The sequence below is a fragment of the Sceloporus occidentalis genome, unplaced genomic scaffold (assembly GCF_023333645.1).
Source record: "Sceloporus occidentalis isolate IW3139 unplaced genomic scaffold, rSceOcc1.0.p SCAF_102, whole genome shotgun sequence".
NCBI lineage: Eukaryota > Metazoa > Chordata > Lepidosauria > Squamata > Phrynosomatidae > Sceloporus > Sceloporus occidentalis.
Window position 1 is genome coordinate 3,231,202 of NW_028317082.1, and position 18,066 is coordinate 3,249,267.

The window sequence follows — 18,066 nt, forward strand, 5'->3', positions numbered from 1 at the left end:
TAGACATGTAGTCAGAAAACGTCATGAATCCACCTATCTGACTCACGCATAATCCTTCGTACATAGATGTTTCAAATGCATTAGTCGTTTCTGTGTCCTATGTTTGTCTGCGTGTTCTTAATTAACATCAGTCAGAGGAAGGACAGTGGTCATAAAAAGCATATTGTGCCATGTGAAGTAAAGGAAATATAGTTATGTTTCTCTATGAGAAACGTATCCACACATTTTTTTCTCAAACTTTACATGCAGACTGCGTGGCCTAATGGATAAGGCATCTGACTTCGGATCAGAAGATTGAGGGTTCGAGTCCCTTCATGGTTGGAGTTGCTGGAGGTTTGGTTCTGTTGTTCTTAAAAGTTCTTCGATATCAATGAATGTCAGGGAAGTGGAAACTAAGATTTCAATAGTTTCTTTCCATGTTACGTGTCACCCAAGATCTTTAGTCCCTCTTGGTATGAAAGGCAGACATGTCAAAACTAAGATTTCAAGTGTTTTTTTTCAATGTGCCATATGATCACCGAATGTAACCCCATCTTGGCCTACACGGTACCTCTACGGATAGTGCGTTGTTGCGAGATTTGATTCAATCAAAGTTGTCTGCAATTTACTCTTTCAAAAACTTTCAGCAAACATGAATTCTTTTTCCAACTATTGTTATGAAGACTTTGGCTCAAAGCGGCTCCATAAGAGTCACAGGCACCCTTGATTTTCTGTTGTACACTTCCTAATCTCTTTCCCCCAAGAAATCTATGTGACAGCTATTGGAAAGTATCCGACCTGGGTCGTTATTTTCAACTCTTTCGGTATGTCTTGTCTCCAAAGTGCGGAATAAGACTATCGCTTTCTGTCCAGACCTCGTGGCTTAATGGGTACGGTGTCTGATTTTGGATTGGAAGATTGCGGATTTGAGTTGTCTTGGGGTTGCTGATGGTTTAGATTAGACTTGTGCATTCGTCTTCGGGCGAACATGAAAACGAGCACGAAGAGGCCGGTTTTTTGTTCGTTCCGAAGGAACGTAGAACAGAATACAGTGCCGGCAAACCGTAGGCGAAGACGAAGACTCACAATCACGAAGAATCGAAGATTCTTCGTGATCGTCTTCGTTTTTGCCGCGCAACCGCCAAAATTTCAAACAGGAGTGAGCTGATCCTCGTCTGTCCAATCAGCTCACTCTTGTGACGTAACGCTAAGGGTCTCGTCCAATGCCTGTGCTGCTGTTTTTTGAATTCTGAAGGCGCCTTTATAAGACCAGAGCTTGCCTGAGAGATCCATTCATTTTTCGCTGTGACTGCTTTGGCAACACTGCTGTGCTGCATCCGAGCGTTACAGAGAGAGATTGTTCTGTTCTGTGTGAGACTGGTAAGCCTTAGCCTGCCATTTCTCACTGTGTACTTCAGCCTCACTTCAGTGCTACTTAATTAATATATTTAATAATAATAATTTGATTAATTTAATTTTTTTAAAATTAATTTGTCATCAACTTTAGTGTAAGTGCTGTTGAGTTGACAGTGCACCCAGTGCCTCAGTGGCACTGGGGTGCCCTTGCCCTGGGCTGGCACTAGTGCCTATTGCCTGTCCTGCTTAAATAAATTAAATAGAATTTATAAATTACAATTTAATAGAATCTATAATTTAATAGTTCATTATAATATTATATATATATATATATTTGTCAGTCATATATATATATATACTATAGTATACTAGTGTAGAGTGTACTGTAGACATTCATCTACTAGTGTCTAATTTAAAATCAGTAATATTAATTAATATAATTAATAATTGAATTCATTATAAAATTATATATATATTTGTCAGTTATAGTTAGTAATAGTATACTAGTGTAGAGTGTACTGTAGACATTCAGAACATCTACTAGTGTCTAATCTAAAATCAGTAATATCAATAATTCTCTAATTCTTTCTTATCTTAATAGTTAATTAAATTAGCTATAAATAAAAGTAATAATATTAATTAATTACTACTAGCGTATAGTTCAGCTAATCTTATTAGTACTGGTGCTGCAGCTCTATAGTTTGTGCTTTGTTTTAGCAACAGTAAGAGACCAAGTCAATTTTTCTTAATTAATCTTTCATTTTATTTCATTTGTTTTGCTCACCTCAGTCCATCAGTGAAGTGAACTTGTTGGGCTAGTGAGTGCAGCCGCATAAGTGCTGTGTTTTTTTTTGATCAGCAAGCAGTGACGTTAACTGTTTTGCAAAGATTTTCTCATTTATTTTACATTTTATTTCAATTTTATTAAAAGTACCCTTAGTGTTTTGCTCACCTCAGTCCATCAGTGAAGTGAACTTGTTGGGCTAGTGAGTGCAGCAAGCAGTGAAGATAACCGTTTTGCTGTGACATTTTATTTTATTTCTAATTCTTTTCAAGAAAAATTGACTGTGACGAGCTGTACTAAGCAAAGCTTCAAGCTACTAGCTGTAGTACTAAAATAATTCTAATCTTCTTTAATCTTAATCTATAATATATTATAAATAATAATATTCTAATTCATAATCTATAATATAAGTAATTCTAATTCTAAATTCTAATTCATAATCTATATTCTTCTATCTATAATACATAATATATAAGTAAATTAGTTCTAATCTATTAATATTATATAACTTAATATTAATTAATAAATCATATACTGAATCTGATTTAACCTCACTTTAGCTTAGTGGGTTTGAGAGCGTCTGCCTAGAGGTAGACTTATAGTAAGGAAATATAGCTTTAGGCTAGCATAGTGGTAGGCTAAGCTCTTAGGCCCGTGTAAATTCAAATTAAAAATAAAATACTGCTAGTTATTAAATAGTTAATCTTGAGTTAATAATTTCAATAACTTTAGGATTTTGGCAGATTGCACACAGCACAGTGCAGTAGTGCATAGTTTTACTTTTTAAGCAGTAGCACTGAAGAGAACTTCCTCTAATTTTTTTGTCTTTAATTCGTTTTTCCTTTTTTTTATTTTTATTTTTTTATTTTTTTTTTTATAGTTTTTTAAACACTACACTACACTACACTACACTACACTACACACACAACACAAAATTTGAAATGGATCCTCCTTTTGGGACTAAGGAGGGACAAGCTCCATCTACCACCACCACCACCACCACCAGCACCACCACCAGCACCACCACCAGCTCTAAGATGCAGCCTTTGCGTCAGTCTAGTCGGCCAAGTAGGCCAAGCTCTCGCTTATCATTTGGGGAAGCATTGCTTGAAGGATCATCAAGTAAAGGAAAGGCACCAAAAGCAGGCAGTAGTAGTGCGGCTAGGCCCACAAGCTCTATGGTTTTTTACGGAAAGCCTAAAGCACCAGAAGCACGTTCAAAGTTAAAGGGTAGCACAAGTAGTACCAGCCCAGTGACTAAAAAGAAGTGCCTTTTGCCCCAAGCAGCATCTTCCCCATCCACCAGCAGCATGCAAGGTACCAAGCAGAGCCAAATTAGCAGCAAGACTCAGAGGGGTCCCAAACCAAAGCGATCTCATTCCTTTGTAGGGAAAACCACCACCACCACCACCCCCGCCTCTACCACCACTAGTGCTGCGCCTACTGTTCCCACTGGTACCGCCACGCCATGTCCTCCTAGTACCTCTAGCAAGCCACCAAGTCCTTACAAAATTTTTGTAAAGACAGTTAGAGAGAGGGCTACACATAGTGGAACTCCACCTAGCGAGGTAGCAGAGGAGCCTGAGACTGAGAGGCCAAGTGCAGAGTCTATTCTTCCTGCTCGCACTACTACTAGTCACGAGTCTCACGACGATATCAGTCTTAGCTCCAGCCTAGCAGGAATTCCATTCGATCTGGCTAATGAAGAGCTAGACTATGAGCCAGAGGAAGTAGAGGAGATGAGTGGTCAGGAATCAGATTCCTCAGGGAGCAGTGTCCAAATGACTAGTGCACAATTTTCCCCTGAGCCTCCACCTTCTCCGCTACGATCATCACCATCACCACCACCAGCAGCAGCAGCAAAACCTAGCAAATCTAAAGCAATTAGCAGTCCCACTATGGCCAGTACTGTTACCACCAGTCCCACCACCACTAGTTCTGCCTCTGTTCATCCACCCCGAGCAGTAAGAGCAGCACCCAAGGCACACTCCAAGGCTATGCGCGCCCCAATTTGGGAGCACTTTGAAAATGTTGAAGAAGGGCGCTATGGAAAGTGCAAACATTGTGGGAAGCTAATAAGCAGAGGGAAAGTGTCTGGCCATTTTACCAGTGCTAGCATGAAGCATCACCTCAGCACTCAACACAACGCTGTGCTATTGGGGAAAGATGCAGAGGTAAAACTTAGTGCAGGCAGCATAGCTGGTGGCCGTGGAAAAACCCCAACAGCTTCTTCTTCTGAGCCAATAGCAGCAGCAGCAGCAGCAGCAGCAACTAGTGCTGGCAGCCAGAGACCAAGGCAGGTTGGAGCACTGCATGCCCAGCCCACCCTGGAAGAATTTGGGGCATTCCACTCCAAGAGAACGATGCCCAAACAGCAGGCCAATAAAGTAACGCGACTTATTGGTCAGTTCATTGCTGTTGGAGGGGCATCCTTCTCCATGATTGAAGGGGAGCCTTTCAAACAATTGATGGCGGCTGTGGCTCCACAATACACAGTTCCGTCACGTTCCACTTTCAGCAGGAACATTGTCCCCTCGCTGTATCGGTCCTGTGTTGCAGCAGTGAAAGAGGAGCTTTCCAAGGCTGCTGGTCAGTGTGTTCATTTCACTACAGATTTGTGGAGTGCACCTAGCGCCCAGCATGCCTTTCTTTCTTTGACAGCACACTGGTGGCAGCCCGGTGTGTCTAAGGAAGTTGCTGCAGCAGGCTACCGATCATTCCTTCTCCATGCAGAAGTGATGGATGAAAAGCACACTTCCCAAAATATTCTGCATGCGATTAGGAAAATGTTTAGCCTTTGGGTGGGAGCAGAGGCGGGCACCAATGTTGAAGTTGGTTTTGTGGTAACTGACGGAGGTGCCAATATGGTGAAAGCGCTGCGAGATGGTCATATTGTTGGTGTGCGCTGTGCAGCCCACATCATCCATCTTGTAGTGAAGGCAGCAATGTCAGAAGGAACTAATGTGGCAGCAGTAGTTCTGTCCCGCTGCAGAAAGATCGCTGGGCACTTTCACCATAGTGTTAAGGCTAGCCAACTTTTGAGGGAAGAGCAAGAGAGGTCAGGTCTTCCCGTACACTGCCTACGTCAGGATGTCAGTACACGGTGGAACTCCACGTTAGACATGCTAGAGAGGATTTTGGAGCAGCAGAGGGCAATCCATAATCTTGCCTCAGAGCACAATATTGGGATTACCTCTCCATTGAATAGGGAGGATTGGACAGTGATCGCCCAGCTAGTGGCAGTCCTTAAACCATTCAGGGATGCCACAGAAAATTTAAGCTCAAACACTGCCAGTCTGGCCCAGGTAATCCCAGTGTTCTCCCATCTAGGCAGCAAGATGGATGTGTTCCTTGGAAACCGTGAGGCTGTTCAAGGTGGCACTCTACATCCTGACGTAGCAGCCATAGTCAGGAAGCTGAAGGATCTGCTAAAAGTACACCTTCGCAAGCGAATGGAAGAGAGTCCCGAAATGATGCTAGCGTGCCTTTGTGATCCAAGAATTAAGGGAAAGCTAGCTTTGAAATTCAATGTTCTCAGTAGCTACCGGGAGCAATTGGTCAACAAGGTGCGTGACTGGCAGCGTAAAATGGGAATGCTGTCCGAGGAGGGTGAGGTGCAGGAGGAGGAAGAGATGATGTGGTCTGCTACCCCTAGCAGCAGCATCAGCAGCAGTGCCACAAGCAGCACAACACAGCTGAGTGGAGCAGCTGCGTTTTGGGAAGAGGCACTTGGCAGTATAGTTGGACCATCTGACAGAGCTAGCAGCAGAAAGGAGAGTAGTGCTGCTGAAATGGTCAAACTTTACCTCTGTGAAGTTCCTTCTGCTCCTAATGTTGATCCTCTTAGCTACTGGGATGAAAAGAAGAGTGTGTGGCCTGCACTCTCATGGGTTGCGCAGCAGCTTCTATCATGTCCGCCAACCACTGTTCAAAGTGAGCGCGTGTTTTCTATGACTGGAAACATACTGAGTCCACAGCGCTCACGCATGGCACCTCATCTGATGGAGCAGATTGCCTTTCTTAAATTCAATCTGCCCAAATTGGGTTACCCAGCTCTTAGCTTGGAAAGTTACATTTTTTCTCTCTAATGTTTAAGGTAGTTTCTCCCCCTGGTTGCACTTGCTGCGGTGTGGCAATGCCTGCTACCTCCGCTGGTGTAGCCAATTTACGCTAGGGCCTAGTGTCTGAGCTCTGTAAGTCCGCTCCCAAACGCCTAGGACTGACAGTCTTTGGATGCTTTGCCCTGGGGTGAAACAGGTGAGTGGGTCGTCAATTGCCCACTCATTCACCTTTTTCCGTTTCCAACGCTGCTGCTGGTGGTGGTGCCAGTATCTTTTGCCAGTTCGCTTCCTGGCTGAAATCATGCCTCAGATGTCCCTAATGGAAAGGGTAGTTTCTCCCCCCTGGTTGCACTTGCTGCGGTGTGGCAACGCCTGCTACCTCCGCCGGTGTAGCTAGCTTATGCTAGGGCCTTGTGTCTGAGTTCTGTAGGTCTGCTCCCAAACGCCAAGGACTGACAGTGCTTGGATGCTTTGCCCTGGGGTGAAACAGGTGAGCGGGTCGTCAATTGCCCACTCATTCGCCTTTCCCAATTCTGCTGCTGCTGGTGGTGGTGCCAGTGTCTCTCTTCAATGCCAGTTCGCTTCCTGGCTAGTGTCATGCCTCGAATGTCCCTGATGGTAAGGGTAGTTTCTCCCCCCTGGTTGCACTTGCTGCGGTGTGGCAACGCCTGCTACCTCCGCCGGTGTAGCCAGCTTACGCTAGGGCCTTGTGTCTGAGTTCTGTAGGTCTGCTCCCAAACGCCAAGGACTGACAGTGCTTGGATGCTTTGCCCTGGGGTGAAACAGGTGAGCGGGTCGTCAATTGCCCACTCATTCGCCTTTTCCAATGCTGCTGCTGCTGGTGGTGGTGCCAGTGTCTCTTCTCTGCCAGTTCGCTTCCTGGCTAGTGTCATGCCTCAAATGTCCCTTATGGTAAGGGCAGTTTCTCCCCCCTGGTTGCACTTGCTGCGGTGTGGCAACGCCTGCTACCTCCGCCAATGTAGCCAGCTTACGCTAGGGCCTTGTGTCTGAGCTCTGGAAGTCCGCTCCCAAACGCCAAGGACTGACAGTGTTTGGATGCTTTGCTCTGGGGTGAAACAGGTGAGTGGGTCGCCAATTGCCCACTCATTCGCCTTTCCCAATTCTGCTGCTGCTGCTGCTGGTGGTGGTGCCAGTGTCTCTTCGATGCCAGTTCGCTTCCTGGCTAGTGTCATGAATCAAATGTCCCTAATGGTAAGGGCAGTTTCTCCCCCCTGGCTGCCTCTGTCTGCGGTGTGGCAACGCCTGCTACCTCCGCCGGAGTGGCCAGCTTACGCTAGGGCCTAGTGTCTGAGCTCTGGAAGTCTGCTGCCAAACGTCTAAGACTGACAGTCTTTGGGTGCTTTGCCCTGGGGTGAAACAGGTGAGTGGGTCGCCAATTGCCCACTCATTCGCCTTTCCCATTTTTCAATGCTGCTGCTGGTGGTGGTGGTGGTGCCAGCATCTCTTCTCTGCCAGTTCGCTTCCTGGCTAGAGTCATGCCCAAAATGTCCCTAATTGTAAGGGCAGTTTCTCCCCCCTGGCTGCCTCTGTCTGCGGTGTGGCAACGCCTGCTACCTCCGCCGGAGTGGCCAGCTTACGCTAGGGCCTTGTGTCTGAGCTCTGGAAGTCTGCTGCCAAACGTCTAAGACTGACAGTGTTTGGGTGCTTTGCCCTGGGGTGAAACAGGTGAGTGGGTCGCCAATTGCCCACTCATTCGCCTTTTCAATGCTGCTGCTGGTGGTGGTGCCAGCATCTCTTCTCTGCCAGTTCGCTTCCTGGCTAGAGTCATGCCCAAAATGTCCCTAATGGTAAGGGCAGTTTCTCCCCCCTGGCTGCCTCTGTTTGCGGTGTGGCAACGCCTGCTACCTCCGCCGGAGTGGCCAGCTTACGCTAGGGCCTTGTGTCTGAGCTCTGGAAGTCTGCTGCCAAACGTCTAAGACTGACAGTGTTTGGGTGCTTTGCCCTGGGGTGAAACAGGTGAGCGGGTCGCCAATTGCCCACTCATTTGCCTTTCCCATTTCCTTTTCCATTTCATTATTTTCCTTCTGATACACAACCAACCAAACATAACACACACAATAACACATATAACACATATAACACACAGTGACATCACACATAACACACATACACACACACTTACAATGCACAAAACACAAGGACCTTTTCCTTGTTATTTGCCCTGGCCTTCACTCACTAATAGCATTACATTAACACTATAACTCACACTTCACCCTATAACATTTTTCCATCCACATACCTGCCAACAGACCCAACTTTTTCAGGGACAGTCCTGCTTTTTTCCAGTCCTGTCCCATCTAATTTAGCTAAACTAGGTATGCAAAATGCAAATACACATAGGTAGTTATAGCTCGGTAGGTAACGCTACTATAAACATTTAATAAATATAATCAAGTACTAAATAATAAATCTAACTTTAAAATACATTTAAATAAACCCCTATTTTTTTTAAAAAAAAAACATTAAAATTAAATTATTATTATTTAGACATAATCCATCTTTAACCAAACCAGTGCACTGCTACTAATCTTAAACATAACCGTACATTAACCCTAAGCTATTTTTTAGTTCTTGTCCAACATTTTTCCATCAGCATACCTGCCAACACACCCAAGATTTTGGTGGACAGTCCTGCTATTTTCCAGTCCTGTCCAATAAGTAAGTTGGGTTGTTGCAAAGTATGCCATTGTAAATAGGTAGCAAATGTTAGGCATGTAAAGTGGTCCAAAATCAATTTAAAAATGTAAAATATTCCCTATTCTTTTATTAAACATCTATGGACAGTACACCTCGGTATGTGTGTGCAACTCTATTGGTCGTTTCGGCAGGGGGCTCGCCTGCCATCAACGAATGAAGTGCATTCTGCAGTTCTGCAATTCACTCGTTGATGCCAGACCAGCCCCCTGCCGAAACGACCAATAGAGCTGCACACACGTACCTTCACGGCAGCTGCTGCTGCTGTGATGTGTTATTAACCCCGTATTAACCCCTGCTAGGCAACCAGGAGGAAAACGAAGATTAAACGAGCACGAAGAATGTCCGCGAATATTCGCCCGAAGAGAAGACAGGAACGGGCGAATATTCGCGGAATACGAAGATTTTTTTTTCCCCGAAGATGAGCACGAAGACGAACACGAAGAGCCCCCTGGTGCCCAAGTCTAGTTTAGATCCCCAGGTTACTGTGTTTTGAGTCTAGAGATTGTACATTGCTGTCTTATGTTATGAAATCAATGTCTTCTGCAATGTACTCTTTCAACGGTTAAATTCAATCTTGGATTCTTTCTCAAAAAATTGTTGAATTAAACGAAGCTCAAAGCACAAAAAGAGATGACTGTCAGAAGTGGGTTTTGAACCCACGCCTCCACATGGAGACGAGAAGACCCTCACAAAGAGAATATAGCATTACTTGAATCTGGCGCCTTAGACCACTCGGCCATCCTGACAAGCTACTGCTGCTACGAAAGAAGATATTTTTTTTACATGGTTTCAAGGCAAGGGACTAGCTCTTAGGGGACCTTTTTCCACTACATTGGTTTAAAGTGGCTTCATTAGAGTCACAGGGTAAGCAGACTTGAGATCCTGCATGTGAAGGCTAAGATTTCACATGTGTTTTTTGATGTGCCATATGTCCACCAAACTTATCGCCCCCTGGGCATGCAGGGTTCTTCTACGTATTGTGCGTTGCCACCACCTTTAATGAAATCAAAGTTGATTGCGATGTACTGTTTCAAACACTTAAAGGCAAACTTTAATTCTATCTCCAACTATTGTTATGAAGACTTTGGCTCCAAGTGGCTCCATAAGAGTCACAGGGCACCCTTGATTTTCTGTTGTACATTTCCTAATCTTTTTGCCCAAAGAAATCTATGTGATCATCCTTTGTATAATGTGCCACAGGGCCCACTACTGAAACACATTTCACACTAGAGTAAAATCTGTAAATTGTATTACAGACATTTTTCAGAGACAATTTGTGGATATTGCAACCTAAAACTAAACAAGCACATCAAATGCAGTCAACCACTGGAAAAAAAACACCACTCTAGTGGGACTCGAACCCACAACCTTTGAATATTGGCATTATTTTCGCATCAAAACTTTAATCTTACAAACGGAGCGCTAAACTGCTTTCCACACTTGTGTTAGATAGTTCTATTGTTTCAGATTACCATAATTTCTCACAAACAAATTGTGGATATTTGGAAATACAATTTAATGCTTCAATTAAAATCTGTCAGATTAAGATCTGTCAATAGTATTACAGAAATTTTTCAGAGACAATTTGTGGATATTGCAACTTACAACTAAACAAGAACATCAAATGCAGTCAACCACTGGAAAAACAACAACTCAGGTGGGACTCGAACCCACAACCTTTGAATGCCTTGCTCAAGTGCTAGAAGTCCAATGCGCTATCCATTGCGCCACAGAGCCTAGATATGAAGTCAGAAAACGTCATGAATCCACCTATCTGACTCACGCATAATCCTTCGTACATAGATGTTTCAAATGCATTAGTCGTTTCTGTGTCCTATGTTTGTCTGCGTGTTCTTAATTAACATCAGTCAGAGGAAGGACAGTGGTCATAAAAAGCATATTGTGCCATGTGAAGTAAAGGAAATATAGTTATGTTTCTCTATGAGAAACGTATCCACACATTTTTTTCTCAAACTTTACATGCAGACTGCGTGGCCTAATGGATAAGGCATCTGACTTCGGATCAGAAGATTGAGGGTTCGAGTCCCTTCATGGTTGGAGTTGCTGGAGGTTTGGTTCTGTTGTTCTTAAAAGTTCTTCGATATCAATGAATGTCAGGGAAGTGGAAACTAAGATTTCAATAGTTTCTTTCCATGTTACGTGTCACCCAAGATCTTTAGTCCCTCTTGGTATGAAAGGCAGACATGTCAAAACTAAGATTTCAAGTGTTTTTTTTCAATGTGCCATATGATCACCGAATGTAACCCCATCTTGGCCTACACGGTACCTCTACGGATAGTGCGTTGTTGCGAGATTTTATTCAATCAAAGTTGTCTGCAATTTACTCTTTCAAAAACTTATTTTTTTTTTTTTTTTTATTAGACCACATCACATACAATATAAAGAAAAACATATATATAAGCAGAAAGTGCCGATAATAAATATAGCAGCATATGTATACATATATTCATCATTCCACTTATAAATATAGCAGCATATATGTGCAGATATTCATCATTCCACTTACAGAGAATGGAACAAGTTTTTCTACTTTGTATATATACGTTATTGATGCGTCTAAAATTGCAATATAAAACATATACAACACAATTAGACCGGGATTACAGCAAAACTTCCCAGTCTATACCCCACAACGAGAAAAAGAAGAAAAACAAAAAAAAACCCCAAAAAACCAAAAAAAAACACAAGAAAAAAAGAATCACCAACAAACCATCCATACAATACATTCAAACTGTCAAGCCAAGTTGATATAATCAGTATGTTTATACGTTATGTTATAAATTTGGGAGAATGTCAGGGTGCCGAGTCAGCCACGGTCTCCAGATGTTATGGAATTTCTGTAAACACTGGTGAGATAGAAAAAAGCCACGTTCCATCAAACATTGATGGCTGATTTGATTCACCACATGATACAAAGAAATAGATAATGATTGTAGCCATTGTCTAGCTAAAATTATCTTCATGGCTAGCAAGCATTGTACTATAAAAGCCCTTTGGTTAAATCGAAATCCGTTTAAATCAAAATGTAGTAGGGCTCTTCGCATAGTAGGTGCTATGTTTTGATTTAAAGTATCAGAAATGAGCTTAAATATATCTTGCCAAATACTTTGGATCTGTGGGCATTCCCACCAGATATGGGAGAATGATCCTAAAGAAGAACGGCATCTCCAACAGAGAGGGGACGCATTATAATAAAATTTACACTGTGTCACCGGGGTTATATACCATCTCCACATTATCTTGTAATGCAGTTCAATCATGTTGAGGCAATGCAAAATTTTATTAATTTCAAATAAACTACCAATCCATATATTTAAATCTATCAGACACTTTAAGTCTGATTGCCATGATTTTAATGCAATATGAACAAGGGGAGTTTCTATTTCTTCAAGCAGTATATACCACTTTTTTAGGCTTTTTAGAATAATTTCTGTAGAAAACATATCGCAGATCTTTTGACTCAAAATAGATGAGGACTGCACATACAAATGAGATCTAACATAGAAAGTTATCCTAAAGACATTGAAGGACTCCAGATTGCCGAATTCAAATTCCTCTGAGAGCTGAGAGAACGTTTTTGTTTTATCCTGTATCAAAATATCTATAATCCTTTTATTCCTATAGTTGGTCCAGTTTCTCAAATTTAATTGGGAGATATTATACTGGAGAGTTTCAAGCGGAGCTGTTGAAACTATTTTATTACGGAGGCCTAATCAAGGCTTAATATACTCCCAAAACTCCATAGAACTATGGAGAGTAATTGGTAGGTTATTTCTAATTGATTTAAGCTTAAAATGATGTAGCCAAAGTATGCATTCCAGATTTGAGAAGCCTGTCAGCTCTTGCTCAATCACAAACCAATCTAACAACGGGAGCCTGACCGGAATCATTTGAAGAAGATATAACCATTTGGGGACTATATAGGATCTAATGACATTCATTCTACCAAGCCAAGAAATAAAAAGGCCTTTCCACTCTTTAATTTGCTTAATCAATTCATCTCGTAATTTACTAAAGTTAACTTCTATAATTTCCGAAATCTTGATTGGGATTACAACCCCCAGGTAGTCGATTTTATCGGTCGCCCAAGAGAATTCGAAGGATTCCTCAATGCTAGTTTTTGATGAAGCCGAGATATTCATCATTACAGCTTGTGTTTTTGTGATATTCAATTTATAATTCGAGAAGCTGCTAAATAAATTAATTTCGGCCATCAAATGATCAACTGAATTTAACGGATCATACAGAGATAGTAATATGTCATCCGCGTATAGACAAAGTTTATTTTCCAAATCACCAATTCTTATTCCTTTAATGCTTTTATTGAGTCTAATTCTCGAAGCTAATGGTTCTAATGTGAGAATATATAGCAAAGGTGCCAATGGGCAACCTTGTCGAGTCCCGTTATTTAATCTAAAACGTTCAGATTTAAAGCCTTGACCAACTACCATTGCGGTTGGTGTTGTATACAACGCCATAACAGCTCGAATAAAGCCTTCACCAAAGCCATAAGACCTCAATGTCTGTTCTAAGAAGGTCCAGTTAACCCGGTCAAAGGCCTTTTCCGCGTCCAAAGCCAAGAGGATTGATGAAATTTCATGAGTGGTTACATATTCTACTATGTCAATAATCTTACGGACATTATCACTAGATTGTCTTCCTTTTATAAAGCCAGACTGATCTCTACAAATTAACTGTGGGCACAATGGTTTTAAACGGGCAGCTAGTATTGAAGAGTATATTTTAGTATCCAAATTAATCAAAGAGATTGGCCTATAATCGGACACTTTCAAGCACTCTTTCCCAGCTTTAGGTATAGGAAGAATAATAGCCTCCAACATGCCATTAGGAAAGGACTTATTTGCGCTGATTTCGTTGAACATACTTGTTAGGTGCGGAACTATCAATTTGGACAGTTTTTTATAAAACAGTGCTGTATATCCGTCGGGACCAGGAGCTTTACGTACTTTTAGTTTTTTTATCGCTACATTTACTTCACTCTCCAAAAAGGGAGCGTCCAATTGTTCTATCAATGTATCAGTCAACTTCGGCAATCTGGAGTCCTGCAGATATTGTCTCATCTGTACATCATCTTGGGATTGACCTACAATATTATACAGGGATGTATCAAACTTACCAAAAGATGTCCCAATATTATCAGGACTAGAAATATATTTATCCCCATCTATAAGTTTAAGAATTCGATTTTTTAAATTTCTATTTTTTAATTGGTTGGTAAGCTGTTTCTCTGCCCGGTTCCCAGCGTAGTAGAATTTTTGCTTTAACTTAATCAAATTATAATTTGCTTTACTTATTAAACGGTCCTCAATTTCTTTTTTGATTTTAATCATATTCATAATGTCTTGTTCTCCATGAGATTGACCGCACTTCCTTTTTAAATTACTCAATGAAATATATAGATCAGACAATTTTTCTTTTCCTTTTTTCCTATTATATGCATCTTTTTTAATTAAATATCCTCTCAAGACACATTTATAAGCGCACCAGATATTACCCAGACTCATATTATGCGTCAAATTCTCAAGAAAAAACTGAGTGGTCGTCTGGGAAATGTAATCAAGAGAATCCTTACAGCCTAATGATGATTCATTTATCCAAGGGCGTAAAGTCAAATGAAATTTCTTTTCTATTTCCAGACAAACTGGATCATGATCTGTCCAGGCTGCATTTCCTATACTAATGCGCTTACAATCTGAAATCACGTTCGCTGTAGTTAATATAAGATCTATACGTGAAAAAGTCTTATGTCGACCCGAAAAAAAGGTATAATCTTTGTCTGCCGGTCTCAACGTCCTCCAAATGTCATAGAGTTTATATTTACCAAGAGTAATACTGAAAGCATTAGATAAATTAACTTGATTTCTGTTAGGAGTTCTACCTCGGGGACTGGGAGTGTCCAATACTGCATCAGGAGCACAATTAAAGTCCCCCATACACAAAAAGGTTCCCTGGGTATATTTCTGAATTTTTTGTAGTGTGCCATTTAAGAAATGGTTCTGTTTATAATTAGGTGCATATATATTCAAAATAGAAAATAATCTCTCGTCTAATTTACACACTATGAAAACATATCTAGCGTGAGAATCCTTCTGCTTATAGATCAACTCAACTTTAATTTTATTTGAGATTAGGATAGCTACACCTCGCTTTTTCCTGCTAGGTAACGATGAATGTTCAAGCACCATATATCTTTTATTGTTCAGTCTGTAGATATCTGCATTTTTCAAATGTGTTTCTTGGACGCAACATATGTCTATATGATGATTATTTATATAATTGAATAGCGAATATCTGTTATGAGGCAGATTTAAACCTTGAACATTCAACAAAATAATCTTAAATAGATCTTCCATGTTTCGGATGGTTATTATAACTAACATAAACCTGATAAGGCTTGACACCCTCACAATCCATACATCCTACATCCACACACAAATAACACAATTTACAAAAATTAATGGAAGCCCAAATACTATCCAAACATCGGAGAAAAAACCCAACATTCTCCCAGGACATAGTAACTCCACCTTGTTGAGGAGCTATACGGGAACTAATCTATATTGAGGAAAGAATAATAAATAGACCAAATGGGTGAGGGGGAAAAAAAAAAACAAAAAAAAAACGAAAAAAAATAAAATAAACAAAAAAAAAAAAACTAGTGTATTTGGCAGTTAATCATATTAATCTTGTCTATGCCAAAATTAATCCTAAGTGATCAATAAAGATATCTTAGGGAAATAAGATCCCGTAAAAATATAAAAGATTTAAATTATAAGTATAATTATGTGTTAAGTGGCATATATCGTGAAATTAGACACACCATACTCCAAATGGTAAAATGCTTTATATCTAATTAAAATTTTTTTTAAAACTAAGTGTGGATTAAATTATATCATTATTGCATATGTACATACCCTTCAAATCCATTAATTCACCAATACCTGTAGTTTAATAATAGCACAAGTGAATATTCCTCCTACACTCCTTCAAAAACCATATAATATGAGATTACACCTATATAATTTTGTATAAATAACACACACTAAAAAAAAAAAAAAAAATCCCCCCCCAGAAGTCGCGCATCCGCGAGATTATTATTGCAAACCATGTACTACATTTCCTTTAAGCCAACTCCTAGCTTCATCAACCGTTGATAGCTTAACTGGTTGATGCTGAGCGGACATAATAAACAATTTTACTGGGAATCCCCACGAGTATCTAATATTTTGCTCTCTCAAAATCTTGGTCACTTCTTTAAATTCAAATCTCTTTTGTCTAGTAAATAGAGAGAGATCTTGAAAGAACATTAAGTTTTGAAATTCATCTACTTTCGGAACATATTTACTTGTTGCCAATAATATTTTGTATCGTATAAAGAAAGTTGAGAAGCGAATAATTATATCTCTGGGTTTTCCTTCAGCAAGATTCTTTGGTTTTAACGTTCTGTGTACACGTTCAATCATATCGTCTCTATCAACATCACGGATGCCCATATCTAAAAACAATTCTTTCAAATACGTTCTGATAGAGCCCTGCTTAATATAATCCGAAATGCCATGTATCCTTAAGTTCTTCCTGCGTGTGCGATCCTCGGCGTCATTTAATTTTTGTTCCAGGTTTCTTATGATGTTCTCTTTATGGTTAAGGTCATCTTTAATTGATTTTAACTCTAATTCAAGAAACTCATTCTTTTGCATAATTAGATTGAAACATTCTTGCGTTTTTTTAAATTCACTTTTCCACTCCATGTTCACTTTCATGAGTTCATCTTTAAATGAGTTCAGCTGAGATTCCATACATAATTGCAAATATTCTTTGGTAATCATTTGAGTAGATTGTGCTGCAGGACTTAAAGAGTGTCTTCCAATTTCATCAATAGTGGAATCAGATAAGCACACAGATTCCTCCATTTTCCTATGAACCTGGGGTGAAAATAGCATAGAAATCTTTTTTTCTTTTTTTTGGTCTAGATCTCTTTTCTCTCTTTTTTTTGATTTTGGATCCTCTCTTTTTGACGCCATCGTGTCCTCTTTATTATTGTAAATATCGAAATAAACAAATAAAAAGATTATGACTATATTTTTTTTCTTTTTTTTTTTCTTTTTTACTTTTTTTTCCCTCTCCTTTTCCTTGTTTTTTTTTTTCTTTCTTTCTTTTTTTTTCTTCTTATAACCACAGTTCAAGTATTGAGTGATAATCAAAATTTTATAAATTCATTAGTGAAGTATGTGTCAAAATTCATTAGTGAAGTATGTGTCAAAATATGAATCAAAATATATGATCCCAAAATCAATAATTTATATATAGACCATGATCCACTAGTTGATTAGAATCACAGAGACAAATCAAATTTCACCTCCTTCCAAGCTTGATTAGATTAAGGTGTCCTATTCCAGCATAATTATAATAATTAATAATTTAAATTAGATTTCAACATGATTAGAAGACGCAAGCCGTATCACGTAGTGGAGATAAACTGGATCAGTTAATTCCATCCAAATCTGAATTCATGTGTATAGATAATAGGTTGATAACATAATTGATAGCATGATTGATAGCATGATTGGTAAAGTTGAATTCATATAAAGGGATCAATTTTCTTACTCCTGTGTAGCTTGATTAAATTATAAAGTCTGTTTTCCAACATGATTAAGTTATAAAGTCTGTTTCCAACATGATTATAGTACTTTCAATATATTAGTATAATCATACATTTTTTCCCTTTTCCTTTTCTTTTTTCAATGGAAATATCCCTAGATCTGTTACCAAATTAGAATGTCCTCCACCATCATGATTGTAATATAGACAGGTTCCAAAAAATAATTCCAATCTTGATCCAAAAATAAATAAATAAATAAATAAATAAATAGAAAGTACTTTTGACGATTTCCAGGAACTCTGAAGATCCCACTCGGACACCTGCCACAGCTCCTCAGGATCAAAAATCTGTAGCGCGTTTCCCCGCCAAATATTAGATTTCTCTCGGTCTCATTCCAGCTTCCAGCATAACGGCAACATAGCCGAGTCCTTCAATATGGAGCATCAATCGGTAGCTGCTACACCTCAGGATGTTCTCCCGGGGTTGCTGCAACCGAAGAACTTCCAAGGAAGCCGGGGGAAGAAACC

General features: G+C 40.0%; 2 non-coding genes across 2 annotated transcripts; both read right to left on the reverse strand.

The window, feature by feature from the left end:
* Positions 1–9,533: 9,533 nt before the first annotated feature.
* On the reverse strand, positions 9,534–9,644 carry TRNAL-CAA (transfer RNA leucine (anticodon CAA)). The gene is made up of 2 exons: positions 9,607–9,644; positions 9,534–9,568 (listed from the first exon to the last, which is right to left on the reverse strand). It is a non-coding gene; the product is annotated as a tRNA-Leu (tRNA).
* A 903-nt stretch (positions 9,645–10,547) lies between these two features.
* Positions 10,548–10,635, reverse strand: TRNAR-UCU (transfer RNA arginine (anticodon UCU)). The gene is given in 2 exon segments: positions 10,548–10,583; positions 10,599–10,635. It is a non-coding gene; the product is annotated as a tRNA-Arg (tRNA).
* Positions 10,636–18,066: the final 7,431 nt, after the last annotated feature.